Source organism: Lepus europaeus, chromosome 5, assembly GCF_033115175.1.
Source record: "Lepus europaeus isolate LE1 chromosome 5, mLepTim1.pri, whole genome shotgun sequence".
NCBI lineage: Eukaryota > Metazoa > Chordata > Mammalia > Lagomorpha > Leporidae > Lepus > Lepus europaeus.
Window position 1 is genome coordinate 115,578,055 of NC_084831.1, and position 26,722 is coordinate 115,604,776.

General features: G+C 55.3%; 9 non-coding genes across 9 annotated transcripts; 5 read left to right on the top strand and 4 right to left on the bottom strand.

The window, feature by feature from the left end:
• The first annotated feature begins 1,845 nt into the window (after nt 1–1,845).
• TRNAN-GUU (transfer RNA asparagine (anticodon GUU)) lies at nt 1,846–1,919 on the top strand. Its single transcript has one exon. It is a non-coding gene; the product is annotated as a tRNA-Asn (tRNA).
• A 1,963-nt stretch (nt 1,920–3,882) lies between these two features.
• Nucleotides 3,883–4,046, top strand: LOC133761371 (U1 spliceosomal RNA). Its single transcript, XR_009866168.1, has one exon. It is a non-coding gene; the product is annotated as a U1 spliceosomal RNA (small nuclear RNA).
• Nucleotides 4,047–4,666: 620 nt separating this feature from the next.
• On the bottom strand, nt 4,667–4,738 carry TRNAQ-CUG (transfer RNA glutamine (anticodon CUG)). Its single transcript has one exon. It is a non-coding gene; the product is annotated as a tRNA-Gln (tRNA).
• Nucleotides 4,739–8,157: 3,419 nt separating this feature from the next.
• TRNAH-GUG (transfer RNA histidin (anticodon GUG)) lies at nt 8,158–8,229 on the bottom strand. Its single transcript has one exon. It is a non-coding gene; the product is annotated as a tRNA-His (tRNA).
• Nucleotides 8,230–9,011: 782 nt separating this feature from the next.
• TRNAN-GUU (transfer RNA asparagine (anticodon GUU)) lies at nt 9,012–9,085 on the top strand. Its single transcript has one exon. It is a non-coding gene; the product is annotated as a tRNA-Asn (tRNA).
• A 2,125-nt stretch (nt 9,086–11,210) lies between these two features.
• On the bottom strand, nt 11,211–11,283 carry TRNAV-CAC (transfer RNA valine (anticodon CAC)). The gene has a single exon. It is a non-coding gene; the product is annotated as a tRNA-Val (tRNA).
• Nucleotides 11,284–18,614: 7,331 nt separating this feature from the next.
• On the top strand, nt 18,615–18,778 carry LOC133761366 (U1 spliceosomal RNA). Its single transcript, XR_009866164.1, has one exon. It is a non-coding gene; the product is annotated as a U1 spliceosomal RNA (small nuclear RNA).
• Nucleotides 18,779–20,402: 1,624 nt separating this feature from the next.
• TRNAH-GUG (transfer RNA histidin (anticodon GUG)) lies at nt 20,403–20,474 on the bottom strand. Its single transcript has one exon. It is a non-coding gene; the product is annotated as a tRNA-His (tRNA).
• Nucleotides 20,475–24,471: 3,997 nt separating this feature from the next.
• TRNAG-CCC (transfer RNA glycine (anticodon CCC)) lies at nt 24,472–24,542 on the top strand. The gene has a single exon. It is a non-coding gene; the product is annotated as a tRNA-Gly (tRNA).
• The last annotated feature ends 2,180 nt before the right edge of the window (nt 24,543–26,722 follow it).

Below are 26,722 nucleotides of genomic sequence, written 5' to 3' on the forward strand. Positions count from 1 at the left end.
CTGCGCGCTGTCCCCGGAGGGCCTTTCGCCCCGACTTCTGCTTGTCGTCCTCCAGACGAAGGCGCCAATGCCATGGGCCGCGGTTTCAATCTGACCCTTGCGTCACAAGCTCAGTTAGCACAGGTTGCGTGTTAGGGCTTTTGGCTGTCGGAAAACTCGGAACATCCACACTAGTGCTTCCCGGCCTGGACTGAACTCGAGTGAGGACCAGGCCGCGAGATGGAGAGTGGATCGCTGGGGTCTCAGGGCCACCGTTCGAGCTAGGACGCAGGAGAGCACGGGAGAGTTCCGCGGTCAGGGCAGTTTCCCTTCACCCGTTCTACCAGAATCCCCGTTTTGGTCTTTGTGATGAGCCCGCTCAGCAGCTCTGGGAACGCGGACTCCCACGCGGGCAGTGTTTGGAGAACCGCAAAGTCCGAGGTTTCCCGTAGCCTCACCCCGAAGGCCTGCAGCAGGGTTCCCAACCTAGCCAAAGACGCGCGGTTCTAACCGCTCCTTCCTCTCCTTCTCACTTGAACTTGAATGTAAAAATGAAGCTTGGATAGAACGAGCCGTTTTCTCCAGCACTTGCTTCTCGTAACCGCAGTGGTCACCGCGTGTGCTTCACACCCACCAAGTTCAAGTGCTCCCGCTGCGTGTAAGGTGAATGCCACAGCTCCCTAGACTGACTGGAGGGCCGAGATCCAGCGGATGCCCTGGTGGTTTCAGATTAGACAATGTCGTGACTTTTCCGACCCCTTCCCTCCAGCTGTCTGTCACTTCTCCCACCCACAAGAGATCACAACCCCCGTGCCTTTCTACGAACACGTCAGGATCCTTGCTGGACGAGAGAGGGCAGTGTCCGTTCCCCTGCGGGAGCAGCACGGGCGCCAGCCTCTGGGGAACCCGCACTCCCGGGGCCCCGCACGCCTGCGCCTCGCAACACCCCCACTCATCCCCGCAGGAGCCGCTGGGGCTCCTCCGCGGGCCGCCCGGGGAGCTGCCGGGTGCCCGCCGCTCCCACAGGAGCCGCGCAGCCAGGGCCCCGCCACGGTCCCTGGGCCCGGGGCAGGCCAGGCAGAGGCTGAAGGGGAGGACAGAGCCGACGAAAGCGGCAAGGACAGCCCAGTGCCATTCCGGGGGGGCCCGAGGGACATGGGTCTCCTCGCCTTGGTCCGCGCCGCTTGCTTGAACTCCGTCACCACGAGGAAGGACCGGGTGACAGCAAGGCCCGTCCGCGAGCCACAGGAACACACGCGCTGCTGGTGGGTTAGATGTGGAGTCGAGGAACGCCCCGGAGTCAGAGGCGTCGTGTTTGGGATTGTTTTGAGAAAGCAACGGAAGCCCACCCACGTCTTTGTGACCATGCACCCATTTGTGAGCCCCAGAAAAAGCTCTTGGCTCTTGGCTTCGGATCGGCACAGCACTGGCCATTGTAGCCATTTCTGGCCATTGTAGCCATTTGGGGAGTGAACCATAGATGGAAGACCTCCCTATCTCTGCCTCTCTAACACTGCCTTTCAAATAAATAAGTAAATCTTTGAGGAAAAAAAAAGAAAAATGAAACACTTAATCTAGGGTCCTACATCCTGTGCGCTGTCGGCCTCGGGTCCTATCGCTCCGGCGGGCCGCGGACCCGGGCGTCTGCAGGGCGCGGGCTCCTGCGGCGGGCGTGCGAAAGCCACGCGGCTCCCCGCGGCTGCCCGACCTCCCAACGCACAGGTTACCGCGCGGCGCACAGCTCGTCTCCTGCTCGCCCGTCAGCGGTGCCCGGGGCTGTGGAGCTCGCAGCGTCGCCCCATAAGGCCCGTGGCAGCCCGCGGCAGGCGCCTGTGGAGGGCGCCATCCCTTGCAGGCAGTAACTGTGTCTCTGTGGCGCAATTGGTTAGCGCGTTCGGCTGTTAACCGAAAGGTTGGTGGTTCGAGCCCACCCAGGGACGGCCCCTGGCACTTTTACACCATTTCATAATAAGGCTGTGAAATGCCCTCATCTCAAGGACCCCTCCTGTCTATAACTAGGTTCTTGGAAACCAGTTGAGGGGTGCAGATCGAGTTTCCCGTGTAAATTGCAGGAGTCAAGTACCTCCACAGTACAACTGCTTCCCATAGATGGGGCATAGGAGGATGGCATATCAGGAGAAGCATCTGCTTCTTCACTGGTGCGGTTGTAGGCAAAGTGCGAGGGTGACTTGGAGGCTGAGTCAAAGGCTGAATGTACGTTCAGGATACACAGCAGTTTCTTTCTTTGTTTTTTTATCCATGACCTGTTAGCTGATTAACTTGTTGTATCTCTCCTCCCCTGCATTCCCCAGCCTTGTAATGAAATGTAGGCTTCTGCTATGGGAATCTATCTCAACATAGATATTACCTGTGGCAGATATTGCAGGAGCAGTGCCCGTAGCAATTAGGCCATCTGGACCTCACTTCGGAGATGAGAGGCTCTTCCCGTTTGAGCTGGTGGCTCACGTGGGCTCAGGTGTCTGTTGACTCTCAGGAGCAGAAGTTGAGCAGACTCAACTTGATGGGACATCTCTCTCTCTCGCTCTCGCTCTCTCTCCCCACTTCCCTCCCACACCTCCCACTCTCTCTTAGCCCTGTTTCCTATTTTCACACCGGCGGCGTCTCTATGGGTTTCTAGTTTGATGTTATGAACTAACTTCTCTGACACCGGCAGGGATCCATTCCTTATATGTGGGTGAGTATCTTCGATTGCCTATCATCCTGTGCACCTTGGTAGTTCTTGATATTTGAACCTGGAGCAATGAGAAGAGGCTCCCATTTTGTCTTTCTAAGATTTGATAAAAACCTTATGGTTCCATCAATAAAAGGATGTCCACATTTATTCAAAATAGCCTTAAACTGGAAACCACACTTCAAATGTCCAACAACAGTAGAATAAATACCAGCCCCCATGCCACTCATCTGCAAGGAGAACCTCCCGGTAAGGTTCCGGGACTTGGGCAGCACAGCAGAGCAGAGGGCGCTGGTGCCGGCTGAGCCGGTCTTTCCGTGGGCGCCCGACCTTGCTCCACCCTCCGCGTTCCCGCGTTCTCATCACCGAATGCGGACGATCCAGTCGCGGGTTCAGCACCTCGGCGGGAATGCCCCCTAGACGTTTCCTCAACGTGAGACGTTTTAGTTCCTTGTTTAAGGTAAGCTCTCAGGTGCGGAGCGGGCCCTGCGAGACGCCGGAGCCCCGCAGGCACAGGCGGGAGCGTGGTTGTCCGCTCTGCGGGGCAGCACCGCCTCGCGTCCCGGACCCCCGGCAGGATCCGCGCCTTCAGCGTGGACGCCGTCTTCGTGACACCAGCGGTGCTCCGTCAGGATGACGGTCTGCGGCCCCCGGGCGCCTTCTCCTGCTTCATGAAGACGGGATCTGTCAGCTGCTGGCTTCGACGTCCGATCGGCATCCACTGAGTCCACTTTTCATTTCGAGTTCCCTCATGAAGATACGCGGGTTTGGAAGGAAGGACCCTGGCTCCTGGCTGACCCTAAAAGTTCCGTGCATCGAGAGCGATGCTTTCGAGAAGGGTCGGGGCTCTGCGCGGGTTCCGCACCGGTGGAGGTGTGCGGGACGGGCGGGCACAGCTGTCCCTCTGAGCCCGCCGAGGGCTCCTAGGTAGTGCAGCTGCAAGCCGCGCGGTGGGCGGGGCGTCTCCGGTGACGTCACCGATGAGACTGGGCCATGTAGATGAAGAACGCAGGGGCTGCTGGTCTGGGATCTGCTGCAGATTCACGACTGTGTTCCCGTGCTGTGGGAGAAAGCGCGGGATCGCTGGCGGCACATACGAGCGCTGTGCCTGCCTGAGAGGGAAGAGGGCCCGGCGGTGCGGGGCGCAAAGTGAGCGCGTGTGAAGAGTGCGGGGCGTGTGAGGCTGTGCTGGGGCGGACGGCTGACAAGTCATACTTACCTGGCAGGGGAGACACCATGATCAGGCAGGTGGTTTTCCCAGGGCGAGGCTGTCCCATTGCACTGCGGGAGTGCTGACCCCTGCGATTTCCCCACATGTGGGAAACTCGACTGTAGAATTTGTGGTAGTGGGGGACTGCGTGCGCGCTCTCCCCTGGCTTTTTCTCGTTTTAAAACTAGGCTGCCGCGTACAGTTTACTCAAGCTCTCTTTGTCAAGAACATTGGGATACTTCAGCTCTCCGCTTCTGCCCCAACCCCGTCCACCACCGTACACAGGGTACAATCTTTACCAGATCACCTAGGTAACTCAACCACACAGTTCAACACTTTTGCACTACACTGCTTTACACAATCAACCCGTAACACCTAAGCCAGGCTTTCCTCCCTTCAATGAAATAGAAGACAGATTGCAAAGAAGATAAAATCCTTTATTTAGTGACTGTTCAATGTTGTTCTTTGCAGAAGCTGCTGAGCGGTGGCCAGCCCTCTCCTGGCCCAAAGAACGGCCTCTCCTGTGCTCCTGCCGCTCAGAAACAACCCAGAAAAAAGAAATGCCGGTCTGGATTGGGGGGGAAGGTTTTCCTCAGACAGTTCAGACCGGCACTGACCCACCTCCGCAGTCCTGATACTGGAATTTCCCAGCTGCCCTCGAGGGCAGGGTGGTTTCCCTAAGGGGAATGTGCCCCGCAGAACTGCCTGCCTGTCCCTTAAAACGAATGGTGGAAGAAACGCGGGATTGGATAGAAATCCCTTTTAAACTGTAAAAAGGAAACCAAAGGTCCCACCGAGATTTGAACTCGGATCGCTGGATTCAGAGTCCAGAGTGCTCACCATTACACCATGGAACCCAGTTACTGCCTCTCCCCTAGGTCTTTCATGTGGCCTGAAGTCCAATGGCGCTCGAAGCAGAACCAGCTACTGGGGAAAACAGCTCCACAGTGGGAAGACCTGTGCGATTTCCAGGGAGGCAAAGGCAGGCAAGGTTGTGATATGAAAGGAAGAGGGCTGGTTCCTTCCACTGCTTTCCAGCAACTGTCCTTGGCCAGGAGGAGCAGTAAGGAGGGTGGGGTCAGCCCGGGGTGGATGGGCCCTTGCCGGCAGGTGTCCTCCGGAAGCGTGCTCTGGGTGCAGCTGCCCTGGCCTTTCTGCAGGGCTGTGCTCTGGCAGAGCTTGGTGAGCGTCCTGGTTGTCAGCCTGGGTGCATGAGATGCCCGCTCCCGTAGTCGCCCAGCTGTATCCTTTTTCTAAGGGTTGGATCCCAATGCCTGTAGTTTCTCCCGATGGTCATACTCAGCAGAGCGCTTGTGAGAGCCAGGACACAGGGTTCCCCCTGACTGGTCCCAAGGCATTTCTGATGCCATTCGCAGGGCTTGAGGAAGGAACCTGCCCAGGCGTGGTCACCTGTCCTGCTGTCCCTCTGCTCTCTCCCTTGCCTGACTGCCAGCATTGCCTTTGTGCCTCAAAGGAGGAGGCAGAGAAGAGCGAGCCCTTGCAGCCTCCATCATAAGCCACCTCCCCTCTCCCTTAGCCAGAGTTTCCTGTCAGGGGGGCAGATTTCTGCAAACAATAGTGTTTGTCTCCCTGCCTTTGTCTTCACAGGTTTCCCACTGCCCAGGGAGCCAGATGGTCATCTGGGAAGGACTGGCGACTTCCAGGGCTGGACCTTGCAGCACCTGTTACACAGATGCCACCACTACCTTCTATCTGTACCGACAAACGTGTCAGCACCAAGGGCACCGGGAGGCAGGGGAATTTTCATTTTTTTACTTCATATACATGTGTGGTATTTTGGATAAGTTTTTTTTTTTTCTCACAACAAATGTGTATTTGTTTAGTTAAAAAAGAAGCAACCAACCATGTGTACAATTTGTATAAAAGACATAAAGCAGACCACACAAATCAGCCCAACGTCACCGACATCCCATGGGATCCCATGCAGGACACTGGCTTTGAGGAAGTGGCCTGGTTTTTAAAGCATTCCTGGTTTTCTCGTTGGGTCATTCTGCGGGGGCACCCATTGGGCAGTGGTTTTTCACATTCAGTATGTTCATTGGCTTGGGGCTCATGGAGTTAATGGGGTCTCCTGGAGACAGTCGTCTCACTGGGGCTCAGCCCCCTCCTCTGCTAGCTCTGGGTGTAATGTTGGATCCACCCTGGAGGTGTGATTGAAAGCCCCAGGTCAGACACGCAGCACAAGAAGGGATGAGTGGGGGAGATGTCGGTCGGTCGGTCTGGAGACAGCTTTCCAGCCCCAGCTGGCAGCCTGCCCGTGAAGCACATTCTGCCAACGTCTGGGGGCCCACGGACCCTCAGCCCCACTGGACGGCCTCATGTCTGAGTCCAGAACCAAGATCATTCATTCATCCGATTTTTAGTTTTTAGACCAGAGGCTGTTCCAGGTTTCCATTTGCAAGTCTCTAAGACAGAACTGCATTTCTTCAGCGGCTCGTGCACCTGGCCCCAAGTTTGTCCTCTGAACTTTGCTTCAGTGGCACAGCTCCAACTTGTCAGGCTTCAGGAACAGGCCCTCTATGACAGGCACAGCATTAAGAACCATGAACAGGACTAAAATCTGAGACTTGTAAGGCTACACAGTTTCTACTGAGTCTGACTTTTTTCTCCACACTCACACCACTTTTAACAAAGATAATCCCAGTGAGACGAATTAGTTTGCAAACTAGGTCTGGTTTGATTGCATGGCCTGATTATTGAAGGCGGCAGGAGGGGAGGTTGACCACAGAGGCCTTTTCTTCGACGGCAGCGACGTTGGGACACTTAGTAAGGAGTCACAGCAGAGGCCAGTAAAGACATAGGCAGGTCTGGCTGTGCAAGTCTGCCTTCAACGCCTCTCCCGTTGGTGAGTTCCTCTCTTCCTGTCGTCCTCAGAATGCTTGTATTGGTCCTGGGCCTTCCTGTCACCAGGCTGGGACCCCGTGAAGCCCGCGTCAAGGCCAGGGTCCTTCCAGGGGCTTTCTTGATCCCAGGAAGTCACTTCGGTTCTTTACAGCGGTCTGGCCACACCTGGGCACAAGAACATATTTGAATACGACATTCTGGCCGAAGACCTGGTCACATAAACAATATTTCCAGTGAGTCTTCCCACAAAGAGAACTGATGTCTGCTGACACAGAAACAATGATTTAGAGGCTGCTTGCCACGCCAGCGTCCATATAGGTGCCGGTTCCAGTTTCCTCTTCTCCAATTCTGATCCAGGTCTGCCTTGGCTTCGGAAAAGCAGGAGAAGATGGCACAAGTCCTTGGGCCCCTGACACCATGTGGGAGGCCTGGCAGAAGCTCCTGACTGCTGGCTTCTGCTTGGCTCAAACCTGGCCACGTGGGGAGTGAATCAGCAGATGGAAGATCTTTCTCTCTCTTGGTTATGTTGATTTTCTTTCTTTCTTTCTTTCTTTTTTTTTTTTTTAATTTTTTTTGACAGGCAGAGTAGACAGAGAGAGAGACAGAGAGAGAGACAGAGAGAAAGGTCTTCCTTTTGCCATTGGTTCACCTTCCAATGGCTTTCTCGGCCGGCGCGCTGCGGCTGGTGCGCTGATCCGAAGCCAGCACCCATGTGCCTCTCCTGGTCTCCCATGCGGGTGCAGGGCCCAAGGACTCGGGCCATCCTCCACTGCACTCCCGGGCCATAGCAGAGAGCTGGCCTGGAAGAGGGGCAACCGGGACAGAATCCGGCGCCCTGACCGGGCCTAGAACCCAGTGTGCTGGCGCCACAGGTGGAGAATTGGCCTACTGAGCCGCGACACCAGCACATTGATTTTCAAATACACACATTTTTTAGAAAAAGAAATACCTACTCTGCCATGAAAATAGGAAAACTCGTGAATAGTTTACGAACTCAGGAGATCATGCAGGGATAAAGAGGAACAGCTTCATCTTTGTTCACAAAGGTACACTTTACCAAGTTGTTATAGCTATGGAGAGCTGAAGAACAAAAGCACACATTCTCCTTGAATCTGGAAAACAAGTTTTAAGAACCAGATGTGTTTCACCAAGAGCCACAAGGAAATCATAATTCTTCTACCATATAATCAGGTTTTGTTTCCACCACGTTCCGTCTCTCGACTCCCTGGCAAGTTCAGCCCTTCCCAAGGACAGAGGCCTGGGTGCCCACGGTGAGGTTTGCCTTGGCTTCTCCGAACGGCCAGAGCCACAGAGGCCAAGCCTTCAGTCGCCAGAGTCAGGTGAGAGGTAGGGCAAACAGGGAAGTCAAAAGGTCGGTCGATATAAAAGACAGGAACCCCGGGCTGCACACTGCCGTGACTCGGATTCGAACCGAGGTTGCTGCGGCCACAACGCAGAGTACTAACCACTATACGATCACGGCGCGCCGCCACAGCCACGGGCATGCGGATGGCTCTGAATGTCTATTTAACCCATGGGCGGAGCTGTGTTCCTGGGTGCACCTGCTTTCCTCCCTCCCATTCTGCGGCCATCATCAACATTGCTCCCACAAGGATCCACCTGACTGCGGGATGCCCAAGTCTCCTGGGAAGTGCCCTCGCCCACGTCCGGCTTCTCCTCTGTCCTCCTCCTGGAACCCTCAACTCCGACCCCGGCCACCCCCGCCACCCGCCCGGGGAGCGTCCCGAACGCCACCCGCAGACCGCGCCAAGCGGGACGGAATATGGCGATGAACAGGCTCCCCTCGCACCGCCCTTCGGGACTTCCACCCACAAGGCGCTTCCAAGGCCTGAGCGCTGAAGACCCCGCCGCCTGGAGTCCTCGGGTCCCCCGGGGCGCCTGTGATGGCCAAGCCCTGTTCCCGGCGAAGGACCCGAGAGCGGCCGTCACCGCGACCCTGAACCCGGGGAGCCCCGTGCTGGACACGCGAGGCTTCCGAGCGCCCGCGGGCGGCTGGGGCGGCGGGCCCAGGGTCTTCCCGGCGTGGAGGCGGCGCCGACGCGGGCGCTCCGCGGCCTCGGGCCCACTCGCTTCGGCGGGACGCAGACCCGGGCGTCTGTGGGGAGCGGGCTCCTGCGGTGAGCGGGCGAAGGCCACGCGGCTGCTCTCGCATCCTGGCGGTGGCCCTGGCTCTGGAGCTCGAAGACTTTCTACAAAGCCGGCGGCAGCCCAGGAAGGTGCGGTCCCTGTACATGCCAGAGCCGAGTCTCTGTGGCGCAATCGGTTAGCGCGTTCGGCTGTTAACCGAAAGGTTGGTGGTTCGAGCCCACCCAGGGACGGCCGCTGTCGCTTTTTGCCCGGTGGATGCACGCAATTTGCACCCACACAGGCAGACAAAGGATCAAGTACTTTGGAAAACAACTTTTACAGTTAATTCTCATAGTGCAACTGTTAATTCTCATAGTACAACTCATTAAGCACAGAGGTCCTACATAGGGAGTAAGTGCACAGTGAGTGACTCCTGTTGTTGATTGAAATATTAACACTCTTTTTTTTTTAAGTTTTATTTTATTTATTTGAAAGATAGACTATAGAGAGAAGCAGAGACAGAGAGAGAGGTCTTCCATCTGCTGGTTCACTCCCCAGATGGTCGCAACGGACAGAGCTGAGCCGGTCTGAAGCCAGGAGCCAGGAATTTCCTCCAGGTCCCCAACGTGGGTGCAGGGGCCCAAGGACTTGGGCCATTTCTACTGCTATCCCAGGCCATAGCAGAGAGCTGGATCCCAAGAGGAGCAGCCAGGACTAGAACTGGCATCCTTAGGGGATGCCAGTGCCTCAGGCAGAGGATTAACCCACTGTGCCACAGCACTGGCTCCAATGCTCTTATTTTTCACATAGTGACCACCCGAGGCTCTTGACATGAGTTGCCAAGGCTATGGAAGCCTTTGGAGTCCACGAGTTCCATCACTATTTAGACAGGGCCATATGCAAAGTAGAAGTTCTCTCCTCCCTTCAGAGGAAAGTACGTCCTTCTTTGATGGCCCCTTCTTGCCACTGGGGTCTCACTCACAGAGATCCTTCATGGAGATCATTTTTTGCGACAGTGTCTTGGCTTTCCATGCCTGAAATGCTCTCATGGGCTTTTCAACCAGACCAGAAGGCCTTGACGGCTGATTCTGAGGTCAGGGTACTTTCAGGGCATTTGTCATTCCATGAGTCTGCCATGTGGATTGCTCCCCATGTTGGAACATTTTCTCCTTTTTAATTCTATTTACTGTTTTTACCAGACACTTGGTCCTATTTATGTGATACCTTTGAAATTTAATCCTATCTGTAGGAGCCAATTACACACTTAATATGATCACTTTACCATGTATCATGGTTAAATAATATATTCTTTTAAAATAAGCGTCTCTACCCTAAGCAAGTACATTCAAAATCTTTTGAAATGTGGTTGGTTTCACAAGCACAACCCTACAGTCGCTGTTGTATTGTGCACATCTTTCACCCTGTGCAGCTGTGTCCACAGGGTAGCACTGAGTGTGCGATGGCTTCATTACATCACCTGTGCAACACTTCCAGTCTCACACACTTCTTTCAGGACCCCTCACCACACGCAGGAGCTCCAGCTATTAAAACTGCTGGCTGCCTGAGCTTCAGAGGGGGCGTGGGGCTCTTACCGTGACCTGAGGGTCTTCCGGGTAGGGGTGGGTTAATGTAAACATATACTTTCAATCGGTGTGCATGAGGAATATTGACAGTATCAGCTTGGTTTGAGATCCAGTGCGGATTTAAATTCAGTTTCTCGCCACCAGTCAGTGGGTTCTGCCGCTTTGTTCCCAAAGGACGAGAAGCCGCACAGGGCCCTCAAAAACCACCCTCTGGAGCTCTCAAACGAGAAAGCACTGGTTCAGTGTCACCTAGGCAGAGGACTGAAGCCTACGGAGAAGATTCACTGTAGGAAACCCTGAGGGGCCTACACTGTGGCCTGCAGCGCTGGCATCCCATATATGGGCGCAGTGCGACTCCAGCTGCTCCAGTGGGAAAGCAGCGGAGGATGACCAAGTCCTTGGACCCTTGGGCCCACATGGGAGACCTGGAATAAGCTCCTGGCTCACGGATTTGGATCCGCTAGGTTCCAGGCATTGCGGTCCTTTGGGGAGTGATGGAAGACCACTTTCTCTTTGTTTCTAGCTCTCCCTCTCTCTCTCTCGAACTCCCTCTCTCTCTGGAACTCTGTCTTTCAAATAAATAAAATGTCTTTTAAAAAAGGAAAGAAAATCTGATGCCGTTCCCTCCTATCCACCTAAGGAACTTGCATGCTTGGCCGGCCGCAATAGGGTGACAATGGCCAGCAGGTGGCCAGGAAAGAAATGAAGTCTGGTTGACGTGAGCTGCGTGGACACAGCCACTTGTCCTCTTGCTCACTCTGCCCTTATTCTCTTCACTGCGGCAAAAGAAGCCTGTTTCCGCCCGGTTTCGAACCGGGGACCTTTCGCGTGTGAGGCGAACGTGATAACCACCACACTACGGAAACCAGACACAGCAGAGTATTTCACAAGGCGCCTCCTGAAGGTACCCAGAGGAAGCAGACGCCCTGGTGGCTTCAGATTAGATAACGTCGCGACCTCTCGCCCCCTTCCCGCCACCTTTCTATCAGTTCCTTCCATCCTGAAGACAGCCCCAACCCGCGCGTTTCCACAAACATGATAGGGTCTTTGCTGGACAGAGACGGAGCGGTGTCCCTCTTCTTGCGGGAGCAGCACGGGCGCCAGCCTCTGGGGAACCCGCACTCCCTGCGGCCCCGCACGCCCGCGCCTCGCCGCGCCCACGCACATCCCCGAAGGAGCCGCTGGGGCTCCTCCGCGGGCCGCCCCGGGAGCTGCCGGGTGCCCGCCGCTGCCACAGGAGCCGCGCAGCCAGGGCCCCGCCACGGTCCCTGGGCCCAGGGCAGGCCAGGCAGAGGCTGAAGGGGAGGACAGAGCCGACGAAAGCGGCAAAGATAGCCCAGTGCCACTCCCGGGGGAGCGCGAGGGACATGGGTCTGCTCGCCTTGGTCCGCGCCGCTTGCTTGAACTCCGTCACCACGAGGAAGGACCGGGTGACAGCAAGGCCCGTCCGAGAGCCCAGGAACACACGCGCTCCTGGCAGGTTAGATGTGGAGTCGAGGAAAGCCCCGGCGTCAGAGCCCTGGTGTTTGGGATTGCTCTGAGCGTGGGGAGGATGGGGACCGAGCTCAGCTGAGATGGAAACACTCAGGGGCGGCAGGGTTTGGGGGACGGGCTCATGGTGGTCTCTGGGGATCTCAAGGCCTTGCTTGAGAGAGATTCCCTCGGGCGTCTGTGTTCCCGCTTGCGTGGGCGTTGTCGTCGGAGCTCGAAGCGGCTCAACTCTCAGCTCCTTGTACCCTGGGCGCCTTCAGGTCTCCCTCCCAGCAGCCACCCCAGGGTGCACTGGCGCCTGGGCACACCTCTCCGGAGGCCGCTGTATTCTCCACACTTCTCCTGAATGGAGGGAGGACACAGTTGTAGGCTCCTGTGTGTCCCTGGTGTTCTGGTGGCTAGGATTTGGCGCTTGTATCACCGTGGCCCTGGTTCGATCCCCATTCTCCCGGGGAAGCTACTTTTATGCTCCTATGTAGAACGCGTTCCTGTGTCATCGCCATTTCCCACACAAACACCTGTGACTTGACCAGTCTCACAAGCAACACACTCCAGCTTAGGCTGCTATGTGGCTTCGACTCTGTCTTGACAGTGGAGTAAGAAATGAACTTTTGAAAGTGTGCAGGAAAACTTTACAGGAGTCTGTGAAGAGCCGGCTGCTGCCCTGGGTGGACACTGTGGGGCTCTGCGGCCTCAGCATTCACTGCTCCCAGCACATGGAGATCACCATCTGCAGTGCACTCTCCTCCAAGGCCCCTCCCACACCAGGGTGTGGGGGAAGTGTCTTCCTGGTGCCTACCTGAATCAGCCTGCTAGCCTAGAGGTCTGGGAAGCCTGGGGCTTCCTGTGTTTCAAAGATGTCCAGCTTTATGGTGGATTGCCAAAGACAAGTCAGTGGACAGGAAAAGTTCAGCTTCAGGAAAAGAAATGCAAACAAGACTGAAGTTTGTGAAAATGCCCAGTGCAATCTGGGCACATGTCTCCGTCTGTGGGCTGCACTGAAACCTTTAGGACGGAAATCTGGGCTCCTCAGGAGGACTTTCAACATCAGGAGTGAAGAGCCACCTCTCAAGACTCTTTGCAAAGATTCTGTGACTGTTCCCTTGGGTTGTCTGGCAGTGACCTGTGTGACCCTGCTCTCCTACAGACCCTACAGACCTGCCTCCTACAACACAGAATTTCTTGCCTGACCTATGTCAGTTGTCAGAGTTGGGGGCCCAATGCAGTTTTCCTGTGCAATCCCAGGGACTTGGTGACATTTGATTCTGGAATGAGTGATGGCCCTGGGCTGCTGTTTCCACTCTGTAGTACACAGGAGTGCACATATGAAGATGGGGCATTAAGGCAGGCATTGTGGTGCCGTGGGCTGCACTGCTGCTTGCGACACCTGCATCCCGCATCCGAGTGCCGAGTATCGAGACCTGCCTCCACTTCCAGTCCAACATCCTGCTAATGTGTCTGGAAGGCAGCAGACGACAGTCCTAGGAGGATTACCTGCCACCATGTGTGAGCTTTGCATGCATTTCACTGTGCTGGATTTCCACTGGGCCCGGCCCTGGCATTTGGAGAATGAGCTGGCAGATGGCAGGTTTCTCTCTCTCTCTCTCTCTCTCTCTCTCTCTCTCTCTGACTTTGCCTTTCAAGTAAGCATCTTTAAAAAGGATTGACTTTGCTGTTTCAAACTGGAGAAAGATAGTGTTTTCATTTCAGTCTGTACAAAAATATAGGCAACTAAATGTATGTAAAATTAGCTTTATTCTCTGAGGGTTCTAAACCCTCATCCTTCAAGGAAAATGAACACGTGCTTAAGAGCTAGTAAATCGTCTGCAGACATTTTTCTGCTTGTTCCAGGGTTCTAGCCCTTGCTGATTTCGTGCAGCTGCAAGGGCTCCCGTCATCCAAAGGCTATGGGTGGGGATGGAAAAGGATGAGGGCCTTTGAAGATCCTCTCCTGATCTAGGCATTGCTGTCCTAGGGGCTATCACATTTGCAGAGGGAGGGCTGGATTTCTGCAAGCAAACTGGCCGGTGGTCCTGTTGTGTAATTTGGTCCTTATAGATGGTGACATCTTGCTTTGATTTAGACTTGTTTTATTGTTTTCTTCCTTTCAACTGAGGAAGTATTTGTGGCTAAACTCTGTTAATGTTGAAATTAAGCAAGAGCATTTCATACTTCCCACATTAGTTGTTGCTTGAATAGAAAAATAACCAACCAGTCTTTTGTGAAATCTTGATGATAAGTGCCTGGGGCTGGGGCTGGAAGTGAGTGGAGCTGGGGGCCAGGAGGAGCCCGACTGTGGGGAAGGGGAGAAGTTACAGGAGTGGACTACAGGCCGGAAGGAGATGGTGGCGCTAGCACATTCAAGGCAAAGTCTCCTGAAGTGTGTTGGCTGCCCGTGGTGTGGGACAAGGGCCCCAGAACGATGCCAACAGCCTTGCTCCCAGCTGCTGCTGCAGGTGAGTTAGCCAGACCCTGGCCAGTTCCTCCTCAGCCTCAGTTTACCCTCCTGCTGCTCCTCGGGAGAAAGTAAAGGTCTTTGCCAGGTCCCGGGGTGAGAGCCATAGCTCAAACACGCACATTCACAGACTTGTTACAGCACAGAGAAGACGTTTGCAGGAAAATTCTCCTAAATCGATTTCAAATCAGAGGGTGGGGCCACAGGGAGAGCCCTACAGTGTGAGAGCCACCAGGGTCCTTGGACAACACGAGACTGTGACAGACTGTGTGACAAGGGGCTAAGGACTAAACCCAGATGACCCGGAGGTGAAAAACCCGTGCTGGACACCAAGGCTCACTGACCTTAGATGATCCTTAGATGACCCGGAGGTGAAAAACCCATGCTGGACACCAAGGAAGACTGTGCTGTGTGTGAGACCCGGTCACTCTTGTTGGGGCCAGCCCAGTGATGTGGCCTGGTGGCCCCGCCATGAGAGCAGTGGAAGGCAAGGGCTGAGGCAGAAGAACCCTAGGATCCACGAGGAGCGCTGGGAGCAAGGACCAAACAGACACAGGAGGCTGATGAGGATGGCAGCGGAGGAGACTGCTGCACGTGGGGCTTGGAGACCTGGGTTTTACTGAACCACACTCACATAAGCCGACAGACGCAGACCGTGCACAGAGTCAGAGGCACGAACACGGCTTGGAGGTCAGATGGCTGTAAGGGGGAGGAAGAGCTTAGCATGGTCAGGTCTCTACCTAAGCCTATTTGGTCGCTTCCAGAGTAGGAATAACAGTACCGGTGCTCGCTCTCCAGCCACCCCCTCCTGCGCCACTTCAGATCCAGTTCCCTGCTAAAGCACCTGGGAAAGCAGTGAGGGATGATCAGGTCTGGGCCCTGCACCCATGTCAGAGCCCGGGAGGAAGCTCCTGGCTCCTACCTGCGGTCTGGCACAGCCCTGGCTGTTGCTGAGATTAGGGGAGTAAACCCGCAGAAGGAAGTTCTCTCTACCTCTTCTCCCACCGCCAAAACTCTGGGTTTCACATAAATAAAACACATGGTTCTGAAAAATTGTACAGACAAAAACCGCAAGCAACTGCTTTGTCCAAAGGGATGTGCAGGGTGACGGTGAGGGTTCTGCACTTTCAAGGACGTGAGATTTCTCTCAGCTCTGGTGGGGCCCCTGACCTGAGAGAGCTGCACATCTCCGCGTTGTTTCGCTCTTTCCTGTGCTCTCCCTGGTCTTCCCTGCCTCCCATCCCATCCACCACAACTTTTAAAAAGAGAGTCTCTCCTCCCCATACGCAGCGGCCAGGCTCCGTGGGCTCCGGACACCCGGGTCGGGCTCCACGCGTCTCCTCCTCTTCCTCCTCCTCCTCCCCTCCCTACTCCCTCCTCCCCCTCCCTCTCCCCTTCCCCCTTCCCATCCTCCTCCTCCTCCTCCTCCTCCTCCTCCTCCTCCTCCTCCAGGGTCCTCGGGCCCCATCCACACCCGCGGCGCGCCCCGCGGGCTTCTCGCGTCGAGCAGAGCACCGGATGCCGGGAACCCGCGGGAACTCGGCGATGAAAAGCGGCTCCCTTTGCACGGCGCTTCGTGACTTCAAGCCCCAGGGGGCTTCCAAGGCCGGATCGCTGAAGACCACGCCGCCTGGAGTCCTCGGGTCCCCACGGAGCGCCCGTGACGGCCAAACTCTGTTCCGGGCAAAGGTACCCGAGAAACCGACACCGCGACCCTGTCCCCGGGGAGCCCCGTGCTGGACGCGCGAGGCTTCCGAGGGCCCGAGGGCCCCTGGGGCGGCGGGGCCCAGGGTCTTCCCGACGGACGCGGACCCGGGCGTCTGCGGCGCGCGGGCTCTCGAGGCGGACAGGCGAAGGCCCTGCGGCTGCCCCCACGCCTGCCCGACTTTCTAGCACACAGGATGCCCCGTGGCGCCCAGTGCGGTCCCCCCTGGCCTCTCGGCGGTGTCCCGGGCTCTGGAGATGGCAGCGTCGCCCCTCAGGGCCGGCGGCAGGGACCCAGGGAAGAGGCGGTCTCTGTGTACGAGGAAGCTGAGTCTCTGTGGTGCAATCGGTTAGCGCGTTCGGCTGTTTAACCGAAAGGGTGGTGGTTCGAGCCCACCCAGGGGTGGCCAGCGCCGGTTGTACCTGGTACCGCACGCGGATGATTGCACTTTGGTCACTTCGTGTCTGTTGTAGCCACCTCGGCACCTGGCTGAATACCTTCATCTCAGAGAATGGCTGCTGGGAGGTAAACTTTATACTCCTGTGGTTGAGGGGTGCAGATCACTGCCTCTAGATATTGCAGGAGCAGTGTCCGTAGCAATGAGCGCATCTGAGGCTGTCCGCGGAGATGAGACGATTTTCCCCGGTTAAGTTGGGGTCAGTTCTGCTGTTGAATCTCAAGAGCAGAAGCTGAGTTCTTTGACTTCCTAGGATGTCTTCCCTTCCGCCCGCCCCCCTACCCTACCCTGTCTCTCTCTCTCTCTCTCTCTCTCTCCTCCCCCCGCCCCGCCTCCATGTCTCCCTTACTCCTGTATGGTGTTTTCCCACCGGCGTTGTCACTATGGGTTTCTAGTGTTGACGTGACGAACTTCACTTCTCTGGTACCTGCAGGGCTCCATTCCCTGTTTGTGGGTGAGTGTCTTCGATTGCCTATCATCCTGTGCATTCCTGTAGTCCTAGATATTTGAGCCTGCAGTAATGAGAAGAGGCTCCCATTTTGCCTTTCTAATATTTGGTAAAAATCTTATGTGCCCACCATAAGATAGGTAAAACAATGTCCAATTTTATCCAAAATATCCCTAAACTGCAAACAATTCAAATGTCCAACAACAGTAGAACAGATACTATGTTGAGCTAGAGTCCCGTAAGAAAAGTTGTGTGACAGCTTACATTTAATTACAAGTCTGGAGAAAGCAGGGAGGAGAGATACAACAAGTTGATCAGCTAGCAGGTCATGGGTAGACCAACAAAGAAAGACACTGCTGTGTATCCTGAGTGTACACTCAGACTTTGACTCAGCCTCCAAGCCGCCCTTGCATTGTACCTACAACCCCACCAGTCAAGAAGCAGGTGCTTCTCCTCATACCCTATCCTCCTACCCCAGAATCTGCCCAGTTTGTGTTGTCCACCCCTCTTACCTAAACCGGTGTAGGTCAGTGTAAAGGATTTATGGGTTCCTCACCCATTTTCATTACAAGCACTCTGGCGTTTGAGATTGATGGACAAGGTTCCAGCTGCCACCCAGCCGGGTAGCTGCAGCTGCAGGACCTTGACCCTGGCCCTGTCCTTCCATCTGGCAGTCCCCTGCCCTGGCTCAGCAGATCCTTTTATGGGGACCTGGAGGGCTCATGAGTTTGGGTTTAACAATTCATATGCACAGAAAGAACTAAATGAGAAACTTGGATAAGTATCAGAAGTAACAAAAGCATTCCCATCCATGCCTAGTTCCTCAATCCAACCCAGTACACATTTTTGACTCAATTACTATGAAAAGGAAGGGGGGTGGGGGAAAGAAACCCTTTACAGATAGGTTTACTGTAGGGCATGGCCGAAAGTTCAGAGTTGCTGTCTATGCATTAAACTGACGTTTACCTGACCCTTTGAAAGTCACCCGCTAAGCACCTCAGATGCAACTTCTCCGAGGGATTTTGGTCAGACTCGTGTGATCTTGTGTCTGCCTTTGCGGAATGGAACAGGCGCAGCAATGAACTAAGCCCCGGTGAGGTGAGGTGAGGAGACACCCATGAGGAGATGGCAGTGTCCCGCCCCGTGTGTGAGACTGGCCCGGTCCTCTCTGCTGGGGCAGCATAGCTTCGTCTTGGTGGAATTAGACTGAAAACCGTCTTTCTAGCACCAAGTGTGGCAAAAACAAACGACAAAACGCGGTAAGCGTGGCTGATGGACAGTCTCCGGGACGCTTCGCTGGGTGCAACAACTAAGGCTGCTCTGTGCCACTTCACCAAGGGCCTGAGGTCCCTAGGCGCGACCGCGAGGCCGGAAGTGGGCTGGGGGAGGGGGAAGGGCGCGGCCCGCGGGGATCCTGAGGGGCGGCGCCCATGCAGATGAGGCCGCGCGGGGGCTGCTGCTCCGGCACCGGCTGCGGATCCACGCACGAGTCCCACGCTGTGGAAATCCTGCTGGACTGTTGCGGGACACTCGCTGGGATCTGTGGATCCGCGCAAGGAGAGCCTGGGGAGGTGAGGAAGTCACCGTGTGTGTACAGAGCGAGTTGTGCGCAGCTGTGCTGGGGCGGCAGAGCCGGAGGTCATACTTACCTGGCAGGGGAGACACCATGATCACGCAGGTGGTTCTCCCAGGGCGAGGCCCGGCCATTGCACTGCGGCTGTGCTGACCCCTGCGATTTCCCCACATGCGGGAAACTCGACTGCAGAATTTGTGGTAGTGGGGGACTGCGTGCGCGCTCTCCCCTGATTTTCTTCCGTGTTGTAATGGTAGACGCTGCTCATTCTGCCTGGCTTTTCACAGAAAAATGACCCGGTTAGTCCCGGACTCTCTTTTCCCTACCTTCTCAGGAGGTCCTGCCCAGGAGTTCCAGGGGTTTTATCACCCGAACTCCACTTTTGCCCACGACCGCCGTGCGTGCTTGGGTGTTTTCCCTGCGTGCTCAGCTGCCTCCGCCCACTCCCGGATGCTAGCGCAGGAGCCTTACACTCCCCTAGGACCACGACCCCCTTGATTCTATCACCCCAAGTCCAAGTAGAGTGGCTTGATTGATTCCCTGACGACTGGACACTCAGCACTCTCTTCAGGAACTGCGACTCCTCAGGGGGTGGGAGAAGTGAGGCTGGGATCACTCTGCCAAGTCCCAGGAGCGGCGGGGCCGAGCCGGAGCAGCCCGTGCCCTGCAGAGCTGCCTTCTGGCCCCTAAGCCAAAATGCCCAGGGGATGTCAGAGAGAAAACAAAAGCTCAATCAATAAATAGCGCTCTCAGCATGGAAAGCAGGGAGGTCCCGCTCATTTGAACTCGGATAGCTGGATACAGAGTCCAGAGCGCTCACCATTACACCATGGAACCCGGTGTCACAGTTAGCTGCTGATCTCCTAAACACCGAGACAACCAATCGAGGTCTCCGAAGATGCTCGGTCGATGGGGCATCTCCTTCACAGTAGGAAACCTGTGAGTTCTCCAAAGAGGCAAATGCAGGCAAAAGGTCATGGTGAAACTAGAAGGCTCCCTCCTTCCACTGCTTTCCACCAGTGGCCCTTGGCCATGAGGAGCAGTAAGGAGGGTGGGGTCAGCCCGGGGTGGACGGGCCCTTGCCGGCAGCTGTCCTCCGGAAGCGTGCTCTGGGTGCAGCTGCCCTGGCCTTTCTGCAGGGCTGTGCTCTGGCAGAGCCTGGGTGAGCGTCCTTGTTGTCGGCCGTGGGGTGCACGAGATGCCCGCTCCCACAGCCGCCCAGCTGCGTCCATTTTGCTTACGGTTGGGCGCAAATGCCTCTGTTGGATTCTCCCAATGCTCCCACTCACCAACCAACGAGCTTTCAAAAAAAAAAAAAAAATAAGTTTCCTTCGGGGTTCCAACTGACTCATCATCCCACAAGCAGGCCTTGAGAAAGGAGCCTGCCCACGGGTGGTCACTTGTCCTGTTTCTCCGCTCTGTCTCTTTGCAGGTGGTGGTTCTTTTTGCCAAAACACCTCCAGCCCTGTACTGAACTTGTGCCTCTTAGGCCGTCTTGATTCTACCTGTGCCAGTTCCGGTTGTCAAGAAAATTGGGGATTAGGAAGTGTCATCAAGTTTAGAGGTCCCTAGTTCTATTTTCTTTAAGATCCCGAGTTGGAGTGCGAATCTTCTCAGCTCACTCAGCGCTCATTTACCCTAAGCAGCAAAGAGGGATGGATGCGGCACCACCACTCCCATCACCCGACCCCCAGGCCAGTCCAGCCCTTCCCAAGGACAGAGACCTAGGTGCCCACGGTGAGGTTTTCCTTCCGTTCTCCGGACCGCGGGAGCCGCGGGACTAGGCGTTAAGTCGCCAGGGGCAGGTGAGTGGGAACGCGACGGGGAGGAAAAGACAGCCGCCCCGGGCTGCACACTGCCGTGACTCGGATTCGAACCGAGGTTGCTGCGGCCACAACGCAGAGTACTAACCACTATACGATCACGGCGCGCCGCCGGAGCCTCGGGCGGAACCGAGGGTTCTCACCGCATGTTCAACCCATAGGCGGTGCTGGTTTCCTATTTGCGGTTTTGAGCGCCACGGGCGCAAGCGCTTTTCCTGCCGCTTTTCCTCTCCCACCCGTTCTGCGACCGTCATCAACATTTCTTCCTCCAAGATCCACCTGCCCCGCGGGCTGCCCAAGTCTCCTGGGAAGTGCCCTCGCCCACGCCCGGGTTCTCTTCTCTCCTCCACCCGCAGGGGGCGCCCCGCGGGCCTCTCCTGCTGCCGCGCACCGGGGGCGGAGAACCCGCGGGACTATGGCGACGGAAAGCAGCTCTCCTGCGCCCAGCCCTTCCTGGCTTCCATCCCAGGGTGCTTCCAGGCACAAGCGCTCAAGGCCACGCTGCCTGGAGTCCGCGCGGAGCGCCGTATTCAAGGAGAGAGGCAACAATATTTTAAGTCGTGCTTAAAAGGAAAGGCACTGGGGAACCAGAGTGGAAGTCAATCTTGTATCAGGAAAGCAGAAAGTGTATTGCTTAACAAAACGAGAATAGAAAAACCTACATGTGACCACACGAGGAGTAGAAGTTGGAGAGAGACATGCAAAGTAAGAATTAGCCTCGTGTTAGTGAAACCACTCCGTGTGGCCACTGCCATGGGGACAGAAGCGAGGGTTACCCTAGAATACATTTACTGTCATGGCCTTAGCAAGCTGACCTTGTGCAGAATTCATCAGTAACTGTGATTGGCAGGGTTTCCGATACTGACTTGAATGTGTCAACTTGACTGGGCCAAGCGGTGCCCAGATATGGAGTGAAACATCTCGTCTGGGGCTCTCCCAGGACGTTGCTGCCTCGGCAGAGAGAGTAAAGCCGCCGTTTGCCTTCCCGGACTGCGAGGGGCCTCACCCAACGCCTTGGCGTCTGCCGAGAATCAAAGCCTGAGGACGTGGTCTTTCTCGACTGCCTGACGGGGACACTGCTCTTCTGCCGTGGAGCGTGAGTCCGCTCCGGGACCATAGGATTCACTCCCCTGGACGCCAGCTTGCCGGACTTCAAGCTCCAGATGCCTGAGCGGATCAGTCATCTTCCTGCTATTTAAATCTGTCTCAAGCCATTTGACCGTTTACACTAAAGCAGTAACAAGGGATTGTGGAGTCTGCAGCAGTGGACAGAGCCAGCCGGGCCCCTGGCTACCGCGGCTCCGAGATCGGAAGGACAGCATCACCCGCACGCAGACGGGGAGAAGTTGTCAAGACGCGGCGAGAAGCCCTCCAACCGTCACACAGGGGCCTAAGGGAGAGTTGCAGCTAGCGGCCGACAAAAAAGGGGACAGAAGGGTAAGACGTTAAGTGAGACGCAGGTGAGCTCCACGATGAGAGCGACTGCTGTTCCAGGACGCCTGAGCTGGGGCAATACCGACGTGCGTGGCCGAGAGATGCGCCCCAGAGCGATGGCGACAGCGCCGCAGGTCCGCATTCAACCACGGAGCCGATTTCACTTCCGAAGTGTGGGGACGGGGAATCCAGCCACATCCACACGAACACTGGAAGCCAGGTCTTCGTGAAAGCAATTCCGAGGTTACCGGCGCAGAGAGGTTCCTTTCTGCGGAGGGCCATGGGCTGCCCCAGGCCTCGCTGAGTGTTCAGGGAGGATCCCAGGGGACCGCGGCTCACTGGGCCTGCTCGAACCCAGAGGTAGTTCCGCTCTCCCTTAGCGCGAAAAGTCGTGCGGGGTATGAACGCGCGCCTACCAAAACATCAACGCGGTTCTCGAACAGCAAACCTCATTATTAACAGCCCCACGCACTAGCCAACTGCGCCACGGGAGAGACGAACGAGGGCACCTCCTTAAACGCCACTAGGGCGCGTTGACCGCTAGGCGGAGCCGCAGCCTAAGGGGCAGCCGTGCCGGGCCCACGGCCTCTGAAGATGGCTGAGGCTGCATCCGCTCACCGCGCACCCCAGCCCAGAAACCAAGCGCTCGGGGAAATCAGGGGCTTCCGAGGGCAGCCGCACGGATCTCCTCCGCCTTGCCCCTCGCTACCGTCGGATGCCTGGCACCGGCGACGCCCCTCGGCCGCGCCCCTCCCTGCCGCTGCCGAGACCAGAGGGAGCCGAGCGCGCCCCTGGGCACAAGTGCCGGCGTCTCCCGCACCTCGGGCCTCCCTGAGCCGCGCGTCTGTACCACGGCTCCACCGGTGGACGGGGCTGGGGACCCTGAGGGCCCACAGAGGAAAGGCCAGGAGGCGAGGTCGGGGATTCCTCCTTAGAGGGCAGGAAAAGGGGGCCCGGCCGGGTGGGGCCGGAATGAATGGCTTTCGTCTGCTTAGGACCGGCACAAAGTCCTCCAGGATGGGCGAGCGCCAGACAAAAAAGGACGCCATCACCTACGGCTGTCCGTGACGCTGCGGTGAAGCCATAGCACGCAGCGCCTGGCCTCCGCCTTCCGGGAAAAGGCTTTTCTGTGGCTGGCTCAGCGGCGCGCCGTGATCGTATAGTGGTTAGTACTCTGCGTTGTGGCCGCAGCAACCTCGGCTCGAATCCGAGTCACGGCAATCTGGGCTGGAGCTCGCCGGCTTCCTTCTATCTCTTTTCTTTATCTTTTCTTTTCTTTTTTTTTTTTTCCTCCCTTCCGCGTCCTGAAAACCTCGCGGGCGCCACGGCCCTTGTTTATCTCCGGCCACGCAGCAGCTCTTCCCGGACGCCCCGCACCCCGCACCCCGCACCAGGCGCTGGAGATTCAGCCCGCCCTGCACCGACGGCAGCGGCTCTCCCACAACACCTGTACCGGCTCCAGCCCCGGGGCCGAGCGCCACAAACCACCCGACCTGCTCTCTTGCTGGCTTCACAGAGCCACTGCGGTGCTCCAGACCTCTGGCTCCCAGAACGAGCGCAAACAGCTCTGCAGCCTTTCCTGCAACAGCAGCCGCCTCGGACCCCGCCAGACTCCCAGCAGCTCGTCCTGGTCCTCACTGGCCTGCCGGCCTGCCTGCCTGCCTGCCTCCAGCACACTGTCCGTACAGAACGCACGTGGGCTGCCGCGCTGGGGATCCGTTCAGATCGCTCAGTCGTTAGCTCAGCTGTGTCTCCTGATGGCCTGGCCAGGGCCTTGACTCCAGCACCTGGCGGTAACCCTGGCGGTCAGGGAGCGCCGGCCTCCAGATTTGCGCCTGTGCACTCAGCACAACAGGTTTCCAAGAAGGACCATCACACAGACCCAGATGGGCTGCCGCTCGTCCTGCCACTTCGGTGTGCCCCCGCCTCCCTCATCCGTGCTGGTTGCCCCTTGGAAGTCAACGATGCGCCACGGGTCACTCTGAGGAGAGTGAGTCTCCCGATGTCCCCAGAGCAGTGAACATCAGAGCCTCAGCCACGCTTTGTGTCCTTACGTGCTGGGAAGAGGGTGGGAGAGGGCCCTGAGAGCTCTTCCATAAGGGCCCTAAGCCCATCCTGGAGGACTCCACTCCCACGACCTCCCAAGGGTCCAGCTTCGCAGACTCACCACACTGGGGGTTGGAAGAGCCATGCACAGACGCTGGGAGCTGGGGGGTGGGGGCACAGACATCCCACCCATTGCCGTCTTGAGAGGAGAATCCAATCCCTTCATCCCAAGTAGGGAGGAGGGTGTCTGGGCCGCACCGAGCAACAGGAGGGCAGAGAGACTGCGTCCGCCGTGAAGAACGCGCCTTCCAGAGGTTTTCTCCGGGCCGAGGACCAGAGACAGGGTCTGGATGAATTTCTGCTGTGTTTCTCCAGAGGGCGATTTCCTAGGGCTAAAGGGCAGGCTTCAGAATTAGGCTCTTTGAAACCGACGGCATTGTGATTTGAATGCTTTCGCTTGATAGCGTAGCCTGACTGTCCGTCAGGGCGAGCCTTGGCTCGGGGTGTTTTTCCTGTGGGCTGTGTCTACCAGAGACTTGTGTGACCCTGTTTTCCCACTGCCTTTCCAAAGTGTGTCCTCAGCCTTTTCTCTACTGGGCCGCACAGGGCCAGTCAGAGCAGGGCATTGGTGGTTCAGTGGTAGAATTCTCGCCTCCCACGCGGGAGACCCGGGTTCGATTCCCGGCCAATGCAGTACCTTTTACACTTTCCATGTGCGCAGCCTGCAGGCTTAGTGCTCCAGCTGCTCTCCAGCTTTCCGGTTGTGTTCTTGTCCCAGGAGAGGCAGTGTTGAGGACTGAACCTTTACATCCCATGGGAATCGGTGCTGACTCCAGGTCAGTGAGGTCAGCATTCTGCTGATTCTAGGACACCCTCTGATGACCCCATGGTATTGCAGAATTGTTTTGGGTGGGCAATTCCACATATTTGATTCTAGAATTGTTGATGGTATAGAATAACAGTTTTCCATTTTAGTTACTATATCAAATTTAAAACCTTCCTTGCCCTTTGTCTGAGAATAAAGTTGTTTGTCTACAACTATCCTGACATAAATTCAATCCTGCCCAGGATATTGTTAATATTAGTCTGAATATTTAACTCCTTTCTGTCTAATATTGCAGTCACTGGGATTTACTTTTACTTCCAGAGCAAATTTAGACATTTAATCATTTACAGTGTTTAACATTAGGTTGGGATTCACCACATAATGAATTTTCTTTCCAATGTATTTTCATTTTTTAAAATTATTTTGGGCTTTGTTTCTGTGTTGCTTTGTTTATTTTTCTTCCTAACTAATCTCTCTAAACACATGTGCTTAGAAAAATTTTCTATGTTCTTTTGCTTTTCTTAAATTCCATGTCACTCATTAGTTTGCACACATCATTTTGTACCCCAGGTGCCAGGGATTAAAATGATGTGCTCCTCTGTGACCTCAGAATCAGCCGTCAAGGACTTCTGGTCTGGCTGAAAAGCCTATGAGAGCATTTCAGGCCTGGAAAGCCAAGACACTGTGGCAAAAACTGGTCTACATGAAAGATCTCTGTGAGTGAGACCCCAGTGGAAAGCAGGGGCCATCAAAGAATGAGCTACTTTTCTCTGAAGGGAGGAGAGAACTTTCACTTTGCATATGACCCTGTCTAGATACCGACAGAGTTTGTGGACTCCAAAGGCTTCCATAGCCTTGGCAACTCATGTCAAGAGCCTCGGGTGGTCACTGATGTAAAAACTAAGAATGTTAATTGTTAAATTAACAACAGGAATCACTGTGCACTAACTTCCCATGCAGGACTTCTGTCTTCAATGAGTTGTGTTATGAGAATTAATTGTAAAACTAGTTCTCAAACAGTTTTTTAGTGTGTGTGCATTTGTGTGCAAATTGTTGAACTCTTTACTTAGTGTAGAGTTGGTCTTCTGTGTATAAAGTTAATTGAAAATGGATCTTAATGGAGAATGGGACTGGGAATGGGAGAGGGAAGAGGAGGAGGGGTGGGAGTGGGGATGGGAGGGCAGGTATGGTGGGAAGAATCACTACATTCCTAAAATTGTACATATGAAATTTGAATTCATTAAATAAAAGATTTTTGGGGGGAAATAATAAAAAAAGATAAACATACTGAACACACACACACATGCACACACACAAACACACACAAAGGGTGTGCTCCTTAGTTCAGGACCCGCGCTTCTCAGGGGCTCTGTCTTTCATGGTTTCTCTGCTTACCCCACTCCAGTTCCCATTCTACCCCAAGAAGTAGACTTTACAGGAATTAGTGTAATTCCTTTTATTCTTTCTCTCTGCAAATGTAAAAAAAGGGGGGGGTACGTCTGAGAAATGCTAAATATTTCTCATATATGTGAGTGGTTTACAAAGTAGTTTTAAATATACATGGGTCCATTCAAAAAATCAGTTTATCCTCCTGCTTGTCAAGCTTGGAAAGCTAAAAGTCATACCTCTCAGATTTAGACTGGGTTCACTCAGAAATTAGGTTCTGCCAAATGGGTGTACTCAAGAGCTGGCAGAGTGAGAAGAGGCAATCTTCCTACCAATGTTGCTGATGGTGTGTAAGGTTATGAGATCATTGTTTAGACACATTCTGGTTACCTGTTGAGGGGTGTGAGGGATGGTGGTGACAAAGTGAAGCCTCTTGCCTCCTGCATGGCAGATTAGGGAGGAGAACCACTGAACTCCAGAGACAGCTTATTTTCACCTGAATTGTGGTCTTCCTATCCTGCCTATCCTGGGGATTTTTTTTTTTTCTAAGCTGAACTCTAAATGATCCACTGAGTTAGTCCATAATTCTCTTCCTTTTTAAACTTTTTTTTCAGTCTGTGCTTTGCTTTTAAAACAATCTAGAACATTTTTCCATTTGCTG